Here is a 17,512-nt window from a genome sequence, read left to right as displayed (position 1 = left end):
ACTGTCAAATGGATAGCTGGAAATCTTTGTGACAGCTGACGACACGATACACACACACACACGTGCGCGCGCCCGCGCGCCAACCAAATAAGAACATTATTATTATTATGGACAATTCTGTAATTGGCTACTCTGTGCTGGTTGTATGAAAACGACTCTGTGGAGTATCAACACGAGTATCGAATTTTCCATACCCATAAAATACAGTGAGTTTTTTTGTTTTTTTTTGTTAAACTTTCGTCATTATGACTCTCATTAAAACTAGATGTTCACTCATGCTAACAAAATTGCTCGAGGAGGGGGAACAAGAATTGAATAGATATTTATTAACACATGGCTACTAAAGGATAAGTGAAGCTCAAAACGTAGCCATTACTTGCCAATTGTCAATTTTGCCTTCTCCTGTTGTGGCACATTTTCACAAAAGGTCTGATGAACTCAGCGAATATTCCTGCTAAAGGGAGACTTTCCTAGATGAGGAAGTGCCAACTAGATCTATCGATGATAGATGGCCTTTATCGAAAGGCCATCTACTACCACCTTACTTATTGAAGGATTTAAGTAGCTAATGCCCTGTTTGGTGTCGAGAGAGCAAGGGTTGTGCTTTCTGTACTTCTCTTCATTTTCCATGCAGTGTCAGCGATACCCTTCAAGCGTATACCATAGTATGCCAGATATACAGTGGAGACACATAGTTAAAACCATTCTATGTTACAGTAATAAACCGGTTCCTCAAATGGCTGGTCATCAGAAAAAATAGCGGATGGAATCTGATGATAACGCATCAGGAGGCTTCCCGACCAGCTGGAATATATGATTCTACTGCTACATACTCTATCAGATTGTGCCTTGAATAAAGTCAGACTAGTGGTTTGTGGAGGGCGCTGTCTGGACCATGATAAGAAATGGAGATTGGGCGTTCTTTATGTAGGTGGCATTTCCAAGAATCTATTTCTTCTCAATTATGTGTCCCTATTTTCTTTCAGCTAACCATCCATCAAAACCACAAAAGAATGACAATTATACTGTCACTGCATTAAAAAAAAATTCTTTTAAAAAATAAACTAAAAATGAGAGAAAAACATAAAATCTCCCACCAAAATAATTTTGACATTCCCTTCACCAACAGTCGGGAATAAACACAAATATAAATAAACACAAATATAAATGATTTTCATTACCACTTATAGATATCTGAGCTTGGCTTCGAATTTCTGACTGAAGGATGACCTCAAATATCCACCTAAGCAACCATTGTACATCTAATCTTTCTAATCTATACTGTGTGTATGCCTCCTTCTGCAGTGACGGTGGTATATGGTCTTATGTGATTCAATATCACTTGTCTGACATGCTAGAATTCTCTGATTTTGACTATTTTCCCCCCAAAGTCTCCTTGCCAAATTCATTTAAATTCATCTGTATTTACCGCCTTTCATATAATCCTAAAATCAAATCACTCGTACCCATTGACTTTACTTTCTGTCACTCTCTACATTTTAACAATCCAAACAGTGACGTCATATTCTTAGACGAATTTTTATGCCCACAACTCCAACTGGCTTCCATTTTCTAACACTAACCAAGCTGAAAGACTGATGAAGTATTTGCTGTTAGCAGTGATCTACAACATCCAGCTACTAACCAGGATACCAGATAACTGTCCGAACGCCACCGGGTTTTTTTTATTTAAACTAGTCCTCCCAATATAATCTGTTGATTACCTCTCGCGTCGATAGCAAACCATAACCTGCAAGTTTCCTCTTCCACAGAATGTCCAACATTCATCCATTCTGGATCTCTTGTCCTTTGCTACAATGGCAGATAGGATGATCTCCGAGATTTCTTCCACTCTCCTGATTTAAAAAGAATTTTCTGGAATGATGGCTTTCATTCTTATCTTCATTCAGAATTCCTTCCCACTATTCAAGCCATCTCTTTAACAACAACTGCCATGGTAGTCCAATAGAAAATTGAAGGGCTTTTCTTAAATTACTTCTCCTTTCAAATAATCTACTAGTATCTATTAGTGGTGGATCTACTTCTCATCTGTCACTGATGCACAATAAATGCATCACAACCATCATAAAATCCAATAACCGTGAAACGGTCAAATGCAGAAAACTCGCCTCAGTCTTGTCTTCTGCTCCCTGGTTATACCCCATTGCAAAGGCAGTGGGACGTAACGTCAAGGCATACGTACTTTGGCACTACTGCAACATCAAAAGATAAGGCTGATTTTCTGGTATTCTGCACCTCCAACTCTTGCATAAACGACCTATGAAAATCATTTCTTACCATACCAGAAACAATACACTAGATGATGTCTGTGATCTTTTGAAGAACCTTAAATAACCTAGATAATACCCAAAACGTCCTCTAATCTTGATGGCATCTCCCTAGTTGTACTCAAAAGCACTGTAGAATTCACTCATAATATTCTATATCATCTCTACTCTCTTTTATACAGATATACAAATGCCACCAGTCTCTATATATATCGAAACAAAGTTTATTCAAACCATTCAAAAGTATAAAAAAAAAAGCAAGAGATAAAAGTCTCCCGTCAGTTTAGCTATCTGGGCGCGTGGCCTGGAAAGGTTTGGATAAACCTGTGTTGTTGCTTCTGGCATTTCCAGAGCATTTGAATGGGTCTAGCATAAAAGAGTAGTTAGCAAATTTCCATCCTTGGATATGATTTCGACTCTTTTATTGGGTAGGCGGTTTCTCTTTGATCGCTCAATGCACTTCATAATGGAATGTCTGACTCTCTTCGGATTTCTCCCCCAATTCATAGATATTTATGGCATCTGTTTTATCACCCACCCGTTTTCTCTTAAACATAAATTACATTCAATAATTGATAACGCTATCCATAATTTTTCTGACGAGAATACTTCCATTTCTTATGCTTATTTAATAAACCTTGCGATACCCAAACATCTGAACTTTAAGACTATTATATTCTTATAAATTTCTATAATATTCTGTAAGATCTATATTTAAGGCACTATATTAATGCCTTAAATATAGATCTTACACGCACTTTTTCAATGGGTCAGAATTAACCTAGTCACTTTCAACTGTACCAAAATACCGTGTCCGAACAGTTCATCATGGAGACCATTCATCGCAGAGAAAATTCATTTCTTATATGTGAAAAAAAAATTTCATATATAAGAAATATTTTTTAAAAAATATATTTCTTTTAAAAATATATTTCTTTTAAAAAATATTTAAAAAAATAAGAAATATTTTAAAGAATTCAGAAATATTTTAAAGAATTAAGAAATACTTTAAAAAATTTAAGAAATATTGTATATATTATTTAATATTTCGATTATATTTAGCTTTTGGAAAATTTTTTGTTTGGTATAAAGTTATTCATCGTGGGTATATGTGAAAAAAAATAAATATTTCCCATATAAGAAATATTCAAAAAACCATTTTTTAAAAAAAATTTTAAAAATTTGAGAAATAGTCAGCTGGTTGGCCGAGTGGTTAGCGTATCTGCTCTCCAGCCAAAAGGCTGCCGGTTCGAATCCTGCCGCGGACATGGATATTTGTGATTGTCATTTGAAATATGAGTGGTGGTGGTGATCGCCGGTAGATGGCGTTAGTGTAGTTGCAGTCACAGAGTTGCAGGCAGGTACCTTCCCTCGATGAGTACTTGGACTACCTGGAGGTGACAAATAATAATAATATTTCGATTATACGAGGGTGTTCTGAAACCTTCTCGGCCTCGACCATAGATGACAACAATATCGGCAAGATTATTTTTTCCGAAGTTGGTACATCTGTCATAAGCATTCATGTGAAATTTCAAGTCATTCTATCAAGTAGTTTTTGTTTTATACAGCTGATGGAAGCCAAAGTGTTGTCTGTATCCCTTGAAATTGATAAAATTGAGTATCGTGCGGTTATAAAATTCTTTGTAAAAGAAGGTTTAACGCCAAAAGAAATTCATTCGAAGTTCATAAAAGTTTATGGGCACTCTTCTCCTTCGTTTTCCACAATTAATAAATCGGCTGTTTAAACGTAGCCGTACCAGCCTTTAAGATGATCCATGTGAAGGACGTCCGAAAAGTGTAACAACACCAGAAATCATCGATCAAGTGCACAATATGGTATTAGATGACCAGCGAGTCAAAGTGCTTGAAATTGCCTGAGAATTTGAAGTGCCTGAGACTATAGGCATTTCAAAAAAACGTGTAAGATATATTTTCATGAAGAATTGCAAATGAAAAAACTTTGCGCAAGATGGGTGCTGCACTTGCTCACAGCAGATCCAAAACGCACTCTTATGAAAGTCTCTGAACAGTGCTTGGAGCGTTTTAACAAGAATAAAACTGCTTTTGTGAGTCGATTTATTACTATGGATGAGACTTGGATCCATCGTTACACACCAGAATCCAAACAGCAGTCAAAACAGTGGACAGAAGCCGGTTGTTCAGCGCCAAAGAAGACAAAGTCGGTTCCATCAGCAGGAAAGGTCATGGTGTCGGTGTTTTGGGATGCTAAAGGCATTTTGTTTATTAATTATCTTGAAAAGTGTAAAACAATAACCGGGGAATATTATTCCGATCTTTTAACAGACTAGACGAAAAAATTTGTGAGAAAAGACCCGGTTTGCAGAAGGAAAAAATCACCTTTCATCAGGACAATGCACCTGCCCACAAAGGTGTTTTGGCAATGGGAAAATAAGGGATCTGTACTAGGAATTGTTTGAATATCCACCCTATTCCCCAAATTTGGCTCCCTCTGACTTCTATCTCTTCCCAAAACTAAAACTCTTCCTCGCTGCTCAGCGTTTTTCTTCAAATCAAGAGGTGATTGCAGCTGTCGAGGGGTATTTTGCAGATCTTACTGAGAAAAACACTACAGGGACGGGATAATAGCGCTGGAGCATCGCTGGAATAAATGTATTAGTCTTAAGGGAGATTATGTTGGAAAAAAATCTTTATAATTATTTGAATTGGCCGCTAACCAAAAACAGTCCTGCGTTTTTCATCAAAAAGCGACCACATTTGACCTCCCTTACCTATTAATAATACACGAATTTCTTAGCCAGGATCAGATCTCTTTTTCTCTGCCTCTGCTCTGACTTTTATCTCTATCTTTCCTTGCACAAAGCATTACATCAATTGTTTCATTATACAATGTAAAATAAAAAAAAAACGTAGCGTAGTATTCCGCTCCAGAGAATTTCCACCACTAACTCCTCTGTTAAAACACGAGCAGCAGTTTTTGCAGTCCAAATTCAGATTCCCCTCCCGCGAACTTATATATATATATATATATATATATATATATATATATATATATATATATATCCCACACATTGGCATCATCTGGTGGAGACTCTTATATAATTTAAGATACTTATATAATTTAAATTGACTTCTGGTGTGGAAAAACTGTTTTGGGTATCGTTGTAAAAGGATTAGAATGTCCGTTGAGACTGCCATTTTGGTGGAACAGTATCATATATATCTGACACAGGAGAAGAGAATCTGAAATTGTGACCAAAACTGAACCAGCGGCGTATTTAGGTTTGTGAAAATAAATTTGCGAAACGCTCAGGTGTTCATATAATTTTAGCGTACATCTATAACATAGCCCTACAAAACACGGTGATTCAATATTAAGGTTAGCTAAACCAAAACACCGATCCCTGAAGCACCCAGAAGGTTGCGGCATTCCATCGCGTGTAGAATATCTTACATAGGACAAATAGAATTATCCATCGCAGAACGAGCGGAACAACATGCCAGAGACATTCAGTTTAAAATAATCAATGCTGCAGGACTAGAGACAACGTTAACTTTGAGAACGGCAGAAAGTCGTTACAAGATATAATGGGATGAAACACAACTGTTACATTGCTCTTATACTCTGTTTTATTGCTCTTAAATATACAAAAATTACCTAACTTTCAGCAAGGCGAAACTGGAGAGTAAACGAAAATAACTTGTGCTGCTGAGATAATTTTACTTGTCGTACATTATGTTATCCATTAACAATAGTCCAATTATCTGGTTGAAATTCCCAATAAAGGACATGTGACACATAATTCGATATGTTCAACACGCCATTACGCTAAACGTATGAATCTGTGTGGTGCATAGAACATCATTTATATTCTATGTATCAAAGATATTGATTTTTGGTTTGGATTTCAAACCAAAAATCAATATCGACCCGAAAGAAATGTCAGCAACTTGATAAATAATCAAGTTTATTTTTACAGTGATCGGAGCTTACTCCACCTTTACTACGAATTGCCCCAGCATGTACCAGGTGATGGCTTACGCTTGGACTCGCTGAACGTTTATAGTTTTCTATATTCGGCATGAAACTCTTAGATTTCCTATCTTTGAGTTTCTTATTCGGCTAAGAAATAATGTGGGATTCAATATCCACTTAATTTGAATAACTTTACTTCGCCGAAGTGAAGCTTGTTGGCTCTTATCTCAGTAATTGTATTAGTGAACCTTTTGGCGACTCGTACAGTAAAGAAATAAGCTCTTCACTATTGCAACCTCAGTATTTATATCTGGGTCTACCTACTCACTGATGTGGCTAGATGCTTGATGTATGTCTGCTTGGGGTAGGTTTTTGCCTATCTCTGAGTGGGGCCACCGCCGAGATTATCGCTCTGTCGGGATGAGCCTGTCACTGAGTGGAACACCGCTGAGTTGGACGATCTTTCGGTCACTCGTAGGGAGTGGTCTGGGGGATCGCCTAATTTTTAGAGATCGTTACTTAAATACACCTCTAAAAAAGGTCGAAACCGAGCTGGGTAGTGACCTCCTCCCATAATGTATAACAGCATACATCTCCTAGGAGTTGTGTTTTATATTATGGAAAAATATTAAGGACAGTGATCGGGATTACTCCACCTTTACTACGAGTTGCCCCAGCATGTACCAGGTGTTTGCTTACGCTTGGACTCGCCGAACGTTTATAGTTTTCTATATTCGGCATGAAACTCTTAGATTTCCTATCTTTGAGTTTCTTATTCGGTTAAGAAATAATGTGGGATTCAATATCCACTTAATTTGAATAAGTTTATTTTTGTTCTTTAGCTTTTATTCTTATTATTTTATTTTACTCCTATTCTTTTATTCTAATCAATACTGTAGAAAGTTAATATCAACAATTGGCAATACGTAAGCGCTTCCTACTAGTTCTTTAAAATACGAATATGTAGTTCTTGAACTGGAAAGTGTGAAGATGTGCATTGCGCTTCATTTCATATACAATACATATAAACTCCTTATTATTCTTTACTGAACAGCGATTTGGAGCCTCCCTTGCTCAGATGGTATAGACGAGCCCTTTGGATGGAAAGATCCGTGTTCGGATCTCGTCTATGACGCGAGGAACATTTTTCAAGTGTTTTCAATCAAATGGTGAATTAACTGATCTCATACGGAGGGGTAGAGGGATTTTTCTCCCAGAAACTCGGGTTTTTCGTTCCCCAGAACAGACAAGCTGGTTCTGGGGGGGACGAAAGCTGGCCCCGTCAACACATAGATCTACAACCAAAAAATACTTACACTTATTGGATGCAGCAGAGAAGTTACGTGCCGGCTGCATTAATTCGTCGTGATTCTTAATCAGGGGACTCTACCTACCCACCCTAAGTGAAAGATAGCAATTTAAAAATCTCTGGGCATTCATATCATATCTGAAATTTTATAAAATTAATAAAGAGAGATTTTTTTTTTGGAAATAAAAGCAGAGTTTAAATGGTTCTGAACGGATTTTTATAACGAAAATGATTGAAATTATGTTTAATCTTCGCCTTCAAAAGCAAAATATTCAAATTAACATCGAGTCTCCTAGGATTCAAGATGGAAGAAGATGTTAATTTCTTCTGCTGCCTCAGTGTAGTATGGAATTTTGAAAACAGTTTGATGGTTCTGTATATCCGTATACATATTAAGATCGACATCTACCTCGGTCTATTTCTGACTGCATTGCTCTGCCTGTGCAGCATCTTTCTAGAGTTATTAAGTTTGGGTAGCTTTGAGAAATAATAAATAGTCTATTTAGAGAACTTTTATTTAACTCTCTGTTTTTTTTGTTGTTGTTGTTCACTTTTTTTTCCTAAGAATTTCTTGAAGATGAGCATATTTGTAGGATTTTATCTGTTTTTATAGAAGCTGCAGCCATGGACTAAAAAAGTATGGCATAATTCAGAAAAATGTAAGTACTGATATTTTCATTCATATAAATTTTTAGATGATGCAAATTATTGGTTTATAAGTAAACTGGGATAAACATAGAATTTCTACCATGAAGTTACTCACTTATTGGAATAAAATTCGCCCACATTTTAACCAGCAAGTTATAAAAACATGGGTATAATTCATAATAGAATAGCATATTTCGAAATATTTCTTAAGAGAATCTCGAAATGTTTCTTTATGAATAAACTTTTGACATATTCCTTAATAGAGTTCTGAAAGATTATTTTAAATCCTTCAAACTGTGTGAAACTCAGGTAAATATTTTATCAGTGTAATACGAATTAAAAGGAAACTACAACAATTCGCTAATGTATTCTTGTTACATTTTCAGGAATTCATTATTTAGAGCAAAGTGACTTTTAAAGAGTCGTTATGAACTTGAGAATGCGTTAACCTTTTTGCCTTTTAAATTAGAGTAAACTTTCTGACGTAGTTATGTATCTCAATATTAAGAGGAAGTTTGAAAAGAAGTACTACAAACTGAGTACTACCTTTGATGTTTCATAAGTTTGACTGATCTTACGTATACAGAAGAAAATCTTATAGTTTTTCTGGAAAGAAACTCGGCATAATCGTCCGTAGAATACAGTACATACAAATAAATACTGTTTAGGATTAGGAAATAACCGTCCGTCTAGCACAATATCTCCGTGGCACAGTCACGAGGACAATGTGACGACATTTGCTACTTCGGTTGCCATGATTAAGTTCGAATGCCATATAGATACAGTTAATCTTCCCATGAGGATATTATAGGTTTATAAGGATATCAATTGGATAGCAAGGCTTTTTATTCTGGAAACTGTGATTCTCATCTTATAAAGCAGATAAACCATCCGGATAACATATGCACTAGGAAGCGAATGACTTTCATCTGGCACCGGCACTGGTCCGATAGCGGCGCCTGTGAATAAGTTTCGTTAAACTTGTGCTCCCGAATTTTATCGTATTTGCAAGTATATTTTTTTTGTGCAAAATAACCAGTAAACGGAATACAGAGGGTACTAAGGAGTCAATTACTTCTACACAATTCGTAAGTACCCACAATCCTTCATATCAGTTATTTCTCAATTAAAAAACAGCCGCGTAAAAGCGCCCGATATGCCTACCATGCGAAGTAAAGATGGCGGCAACAAAGGCCAACAACGTAAGATTACTTCTAGTCCCGTCAGCGTAGCGCAACAAACCGAAAGACAATACGAAGTGCCACAGTTGCGAAACCGAAGTTACCGAAAGGAAAGAAGGTATATCGTGCGATTTCTATTGCAGCTGGCTACATACTTCCTGCGCGAAAATAGATGAATCGGCGCTCAAGCTTTTTATCGAACTGAACCAGCCTTTTTTCTGTTCGATGTGTCTAACTTCTGTTAAACAGCTGCTAAACCTAGGCAAACGAGTTGAAAATCTCGAACATCACCTTAATAACCGATACTTTCTCGTCCAAAATCCGAAAGTTGGAAACAAAGCTCGTGATACTCGACGACCAGCAGCCGATCGCAACTGCATCTGTACCCGCTAACGAACTCCGCGAATTAATCGCATCAACGGTACACGCGTCGCTCGAGGCCGAAAACAGGAGACTCAACGCCATTATTCTGAACTTTCCGGAGGAAAACGGTAAATCTTTAAAAGAAGACGCTAGCAGGTGAATGCAACTTCGATCCCAAGAATATCATCAAATGTCATCGTTTTGGACCCATAAACAAAAGAAAGGACGGAACGAACTTTCCACGTCTCGTGAAAGTGATCTGTGATACACCGACAAACATCCAAATTAATAACGGCGATAAATTGCAAACTAAAGGAGAGTTACCCCCTCAATCGCGTGTATGTGCTTGACCTGACTTAACCTTTGCACAAAGGGAATAAAGATGCCAACTCCTAAGACAGCTAGAAGAAAAACGCTAAAATGGGGACAACAGCTGGACCATAGACTACAAACAAACCAAACTAGTACAAAAACCAAGTGACGCCACTAGTAGCCACCGAGGAGACCAGTATGCAGCTACTGCACAGGAAACGTGCAAGACTCAAGCGGTCAAAGCCATGCCACTCAGACCATGCATATCCACTACACCAATCTCACCTCACCTACTCTTCTTAACAGAAACTCAAATTTCACTTTCCCCTGGCACTATCCATCTCAACCATCCAAACTATACACTAGTTTGGAGGGTGGTGTGTGCGCATATATCTGCTCTGACATATCTGCCAGAGAGCACCTAACCTACAATCGCCCAACTTTGACCTTCTTTGGCTAAAAATATCCCTCCCCCACTCAGTCAAATTCATCTCTTGTCTCTGTCACTCTCCTAATACCACCAACCACTCCGAGATCTTTACCCCTTTTCTCCTCAAAAGTTGATTTCCTCCAGTTTCACTCTCCTAATAGTGAAATCATCCTCCTAGGTGATTTTAATGTCCATAACACCAACTGGCTTTCCTCTTCCAGTTGTACAGATTCTGCAGGCAGAGACGCTGAAATATTCGCCATCACCAATGACCTTACACAAATTGTTCACAAGCCGACCAGAATACCAGATAACCCAAATACCCTAGATCTCTTCCTTACCAATGACCCTTCCAAATATATAGCGAATGTAGTGAGCCCCCCCCTGGGTAATTCTGACCACAATATTCTGACCACATTCACACCTGCACAAGTGTAGTTTGGCATTATAACAGTGCCAAATGGGACAGCCTCCGAGACTACTATGCTTCATTCCCATGGTTGAACTATTGTTTGCAGTCTTCCAATCCAAACGAAAGTAATCCTTACTGGCATGATAACATACATTCCCCACACTTCTCTAAACTTCCATCCCCTATCCAAACCCTAGTTCTCCAAAAGATGTGCCAAGGCTGTACAAATGAAAAAGCAGGCATACCACAACTTGCTCAAATTAAGAATTCCATCCTCCTTCAGTGACTATACTGAAGCCCGAAACAGATGCAAAACAGAATTTGAACTGGCAAAAAGCAAGAAACTTGCAGCCTCTCCTAGCAACAGCCATGCCTTTTGGTCTCTTGCCAAAGCAATTGGTCGCAACTTTTGCCCTACACTACTCCGACCGCTACCATACCCTGATGGCTCAATTGCAACATCACCTACAGAAAAAGCTAAACTCCTGGCTTCAAACTTTGACTCCAATGCACACATAAATGACAATAGCAAATGCCATCGAGTCATTCCAACTGACCAACATGAAATGCCTCTGGAATCATTTTGACATATATATATATATATATATATATATATATAAATCGCTGCCATCTAACTACCGCCCTATATCACTCACCAATCCTATTTAAAGTGATGGAGAAAACCATCGATTCTCAACTCCTACTCTACCTTGAAGGTACCTGGCTGTTAAGCGACCACCAGTACGGATTACGTCGATGCCGATCAGCAGGTGACCTGCTCTCATATATCACCAATCTCTGGATATATGCCATGGGAAAATTTGGCGAATCCCAAGTAGTTGCACTTGATATCTCTAAAGCCTTTGACCTGGTCTGGCAGAAAGGCTTACTAAGCAAACTTCCATCATTTGGACTGTCTCAGGACTTCTGCAGATGGATTGCCAGCTTCCTGTCTGACGCACACTATGTGAAATGGTAAGTGGCTCCCTGTCCTCCCCCTATCCAACTAATGCTGGGGTCTTACAAGGTTGAGTTCTCTCACCGACCCTCTTCCTTCTGTACATCAATGACCTACTTCAGTTGACCTCCAATACACAGTTTTGCAGATGACAGCACATTGCACTCCTGCCTTTCATTTGATAAACCTTCCCTACACAACTCACTTCAACCCACAGAACATCAACCACAACGTCTCTTAATTCAGACCTCCAAGACATCCTCCGAAGGGGCTCAGATAACCTCATCAACTTCAACGCTAGTAAAACCCAGTCTGTAATATTTCCCACAAAAAAGAACCATTTCTCCCCAGTATCATTTTTGATTACACTCAAATTCCCAGACAAGATGAAATTTCTCTTCTCGGATTTATCACGACATCACATGCCTCTCGTGGCATAAACACGTCACAACCATTGCATCCTCAGCTTCCAAAAAGCTAGGCTTTTTTTTTTTTTTTGCTCAAGATGTTACTTCACTTCAAAACAGCTGTTAACCTTAAACAAATCGCAAATCCGCCAAGCTATCGAATACTGCTCTCACATTTGGAGTGTGGCTTCTAAAAGCTCCCTCAAAATGCTTGACTCAATACAGAGGAGAGCAATTAGACTGATAAAATGCTCCACCTCTTACCGACTCACTTCCCTACTTTCACATAGATGTTTAGTCTCTGCAATTTGTATATTCTACAAATATTTTCATGGAAAATGCTCATCTGAAACAACATCAATAATTCCTCCACTCTGTACTAAACCCATTGGAACATGTACAGCCACCTCCCAACATTCCTTCACAGTACACCTTGAAACCCACAGAACATGTTTCTTTTCCTCCTCCTTCATCCCTGCTACTGCTGTACAGTCTTCCCCCTGATGTATTTCCCAAGGAATACAATATACAGGCTTTTACGTAACGACGTTAATCGAATGTCAACAAGTTTCTCCTTTCCCATGCCACTTCCCATATACGGTACTAACGTACTATAGGTTGACTAGCCAACCTCTCATATATGGGCCAACATTAAAAAAAAAATCTCTGGGTGAAACGCCACCACCTTGTTCATTGAAGGCCCGAAGTGGCTGTTACATTTTTGGTTTCTAAAGCAAGGTTGCCTGTTTCTGTCCTCCCTTGCTTTATTTGCATATAGTGTCTCAATGGGTATGATATACCCGTGAGACACTATATTTTACACTGCGGGGGGGGGGAATCTTCAACTTTCCCACATTCGAGGGTGCAACAATAAAATGGTTCCAGGCCAACCGCAAGATATTACACAGAGACCAAATCTGATAGTAACTCAATTAGCAGGCATCCTGAGTAGCTAGCGAATAATCCTGCTTCCACTTACATGACCAGGTTCTGCCTGGAGGGAGTACAATTATAGTGTGATGAAGGAGGAACTACCGAGGAACCGAAGGCAGGGTGCTTTCCGTTTGTGGAAGACGTGTCTGTGAGTCTTTCACCCTCATATCTCTTATTTCACTTTAAAGTGGTGAGTAGTGTATTGGACTTAGGATCGGTTGTAGGGTTGACTCCCATCAGGGACGAAGCTGCAAGTTATTTTGTTTTGTCCACACACGGCACTGATGTGTTATAGGTTTTGAAACCTCTCATGTCACGATTGTCATAAAATGCAATTAAGTTAATTAGTTATGCACCCTTTAAGTAGACTCACTTATTATGGCGTCTTTGGTATTTTATGCGTCTGTTGTCTTTCTGACAGTACACTACATATGATGGTCGATTTCCACAACTAACATTGAGATCTCTCTCTCTCTCTCTCTCTCTCTCTCTGCCTCTTTCTCTCTTCCTATCTCCGCTCCTCTCTTTTTTTACATCAGTGCCAGTTGACAAAAATCCAACCCTGCTCATGAGAAAAGCGCACTACGGTTCTCTTTTTTATTTGATAAACTTTGTGATTATACATTGAAAACTCCAATTCTTCAGTGAGTAGAATTTTAGTTTTGGTTAATCCTAACATTTTATTCACCAAAAATGATAATAATCCGCTTTTGCTATCTACAGTACCAAATCTCAAGACAAAGTGAGATTTGTCTCTTTGGGATGATATCAAATTTTAATATTTGTTCTCAAAAACATAGTATTACTTTCTTAATATCCAACAAACGTTTTATTGCTTCTCAGTAGACACTTTATTTTTATAAACTATGTCTAAATTGATACAAGCACAACGCCTATAAATACTGTTCTAGTATCTGTAACGGTGGTGGTGCCTTTGAAAGTTTCTTAAAATTCTTGACTGCGAAGATGAGAACGGTTAGATCGATTAATGACCCCTTTCACACTAGCTCATTTTATTCTACTTTCCATCACATCCTATTTAGTTTCTGCTGCATGCATATTATGCAGACATATCCATGGTCATTCTTAAGTTGAATGGACACCTGTTAGTTTGGATTGAGGTTAGAATTACAGCTTAAGCAACTAAGGCTATGAGAGTGCAATTGTATTCTTCTGTGCGGCTTGTCTGTTTTGTAAGATAAGAAAACCGAGTTACTAGAATGAAAAAAACTCTCTCACTTCTGTATGAAACAAATTGACTCATCTTTAATAAAAAATTTTATAAAGATTCCTAGATTTTTACACAAGAGACAGACTGGGGGTCTTTGTCAGCTGAAGAGCAAACGTAGCGATACTTTCATTACTCCACTATAGATGCGCTCATTAGCATCTGTAATTCATCCATTCTTCTCTTCTTTGTATGGCATGCGCAGTAACAGCTAAATTGCATTCATAGCTGAAGCTCACAGAACAAAACATCTCTCTTGATATTCACATTATGTAAAATACAAATCTAATGTTAATGGAGCTGTTCTTTGTCCTCAACTTTATATATATATATATATATATATATATATATATACTTCACGTGATGCCAATATATAATTATTAAAAAATAAATTTAGATAGAGCATGGAAATATTCTTTAAAATATAACGGCTTTCTATGTATTCTGCATTTTCTTTACTGTTCTCTTTTACAGTAGTGTTTTCGCAACGTTCCGATTCTTAACGGAAATGAAAGCACTGAGAAAATTTTCTTAAACTCTTATAAGTTCAGCAGTAAGGTATTCATTTTACGTATTCATTCATAATGTTATAAATCTTTTGAATTTCCACACATTTGTTTTCTACTTAAAATGAGCCACAGCTATAGACTAGTTTCAGTTCTGAAGTCTACTTCCTCTTCGACAAAACTTGAACAACAAGAAAAAAGGATGAATAAGATTTCTTTGAGACGCTCGCACAGAATATATTGATTGCCGGAAAGGTTTTTCCCGACAGAAAGCGCAGGCAATTTGGAGAGAGTACATTTCGATTAGTGAATACGTTGGAGAGCTCCGTGTCATCTTACGTCTCAGGCTATGACGGCACTGAGCTTCATCTACGAAATCGAACACACAATTTAAAGAAAACATTATCCTTACGGGTTAGAGAGAGAAGAATAAGGGAATAGGATAGAGAAAAACACACATGTCGTTGTTGAACAAAGAGACGCATTTGTTGGAGTCAGGTTTGGCTTAATGGCACAAGAAATCTAAAAGTAGGTCTTTCTTTTGCAGTGACGGGTAAGATGATTGAAATACACTTTTCACAGTATGAAAAACAATATTTAAGAAAATGGTAGACATTCAGAAATAGATTGGCTTTTAAACCACTTCGCGAAAAACAAAGTGTCCAGGAGAACATCATTGAACTGCCTGCCATAACAGATTTCTTGTCCAATTGATTCTTATATCAAAGACAATACGGTAATGTTTAGAATGAACCCCACTTTTTACTGTATTTCTGAAGTTACTGTTATATCGCTCCAATAAGAACATATAAAGGTAGAAAGTTTTTAAAAAAATAGAAAGCAACTATGGTTAGTCGATATTTGTTTAATTTTATTTTGGTCATACTTATATGTTGTGCATATTTAGTCCTCCTTTTTAAAATAACATACGTACCACTAACCCGTAATCAAGGTTATTTCTTCGGTTTTACACTTTATAGTAATAGAAAATACAGTTCTGCGATACAGTGAACAAACAGAAAGATCTTATTACGATAATGGTATTTAAGATGTCTCATCTAGTTTACTTTTTTGTTTGGGCGTTTAGTATACTGATCTGATCCAAATGTGGTGAAAGGACAAAACATTATAAAATTTGTTCTCTTGACGAAGACAGTTTAAGAATTATACCTTAATAATGAAGAGATTTATTAACACTAGATTCCGAGGGATAACAAAATCGATAAACTATTTATTATTTGAATGCACAACTACTTTCGTCTTCTTAGAGGACTTCAGTGGGTGTATAACACGAAAAAAGAAATACAAAAAATACATTCAAGGAGAAGAATAGCTATGAATTGAGTTGCAAATGTATTGCTTATATTCGAAGGCGTTCCGGATGCCATAGTATTGTTGGGTGGGTCACGCGTGCACGATCTTGCGTACGCCAAAGTTGGATAGCTGAAGAGTGACAATAAGAGAAGTTAATATTAAGATGGACTAGATCGTAAACAATTTCCGTTGATTCTACCATTTTTCGTTGAAGCTCATCATAGCATCTAAAATGTTTTCTGATTTGTTCCAGCTCACTGAATGAGTGATAGAATCACTCAGCGTTAGGAATTTCTGCGTCTGACAAAAATTCAGGACATATTGGGTTTAAACCAAAGACGATAAACTCCGGGATATTTTAGGCTTTCGGTTTTGGTGTACTGAATAAGGAACGGAGTTTGGTTAGAGCTAACTTTGGTGAAATGGAGCTGATATACAGTAGAGACGTAAAGCCTTTTCTTTATTATTATCTTCAATACCGTGAACAAGTGGATTAAACAGCAGCTTACTAACAGGAAGATCCTCTTTTATTCGGCTTGAAGAACACAAGAGTTCTTATGTTCTTGTGTTCTTCAAGCCGAATAAAGAACACAAGAGTCTTATATAATAAATACCATGAGCCTGAGCATTCTGTACTTGCAGAGCCTGTTATTGACACCAAACATAAAGTTCATGCATACTATTAACTCGGAGGTTGGATATGTTCATTTTAATATAAACTGACTAAGAACATAGAAAGCTATTAAAAGACACTGAAAAAAACATTGAGACACTCCAAAGCTATAATATTCTACTGTAAATTACAGTTGTACAGTGTTACAGTGTAAATTAATACGTTGAACTTAAATGTTTACCGGCGATTATCATGTACTGTATAAAATAAAGAAGCTAATCAGAACATGATAATCGCCGGTAAACATTTAGGTTCAACGTTAATTATTATTCTTCGCGTAGTTCTTTCATCGTCATTGAGAATAGAAAATAAAACGTCTTTAATGTTATAACAGGCACGAACACAAATTTCATTACGGAAGTAATAGGCGGAAAAATGATCTCAGTGTTTCTTTCCACTGCAAAAAGAATTTTATATGTTTCATGCTACTGAAGATAAGACGATCATCATTCTAAGACTATTAGATACAGTGGCAGAAAATAAAACTGTAAACGTTTACTCGCAGTTCGTGATCATGGACTTCTGCTGCAATTTCTATTATCTAAATGGAAGGTTTCTGGAAGAGAACGATGGACTACTTGAACAAGTTATG

At 37.5% G+C, this 17,512-nt stretch overlaps 1 protein-coding gene across 1 annotated transcript in view; it reads left to right on the top strand.

The window, feature by feature from the left end:
- LOC150098851 (fas apoptotic inhibitory molecule 1) overlaps positions 1-17,512 on the top strand; it is a 334,537-nt gene that overhangs the window by 46,197 nt on the left and 270,828 nt on the right. The window contains exon 3 of the mRNA XM_090404683.1: positions 8,169-8,214. The gene's annotated coding sequence lies outside the window, so the exon portion shown is untranslated. The remainder of the gene's footprint in view (positions 1-8,168; positions 8,215-17,512) is intronic.

This window comes from Typopeltis vanoorti, chromosome 15 (genome assembly GCF_054136105.1).
Source record: "Typopeltis vanoorti isolate ZY-2024b chromosome 15, IOZ_Tvanoo_1.0, whole genome shotgun sequence".
In the NCBI taxonomy this organism is placed as follows: domain Eukaryota; kingdom Metazoa; phylum Arthropoda; class Arachnida; order Uropygi; family Thelyphonidae; genus Typopeltis; species Typopeltis vanoorti.
Note: the sequence above shows the minus strand (reverse complement) of the source record. Positions and strands in the feature narration are given on the sequence as shown.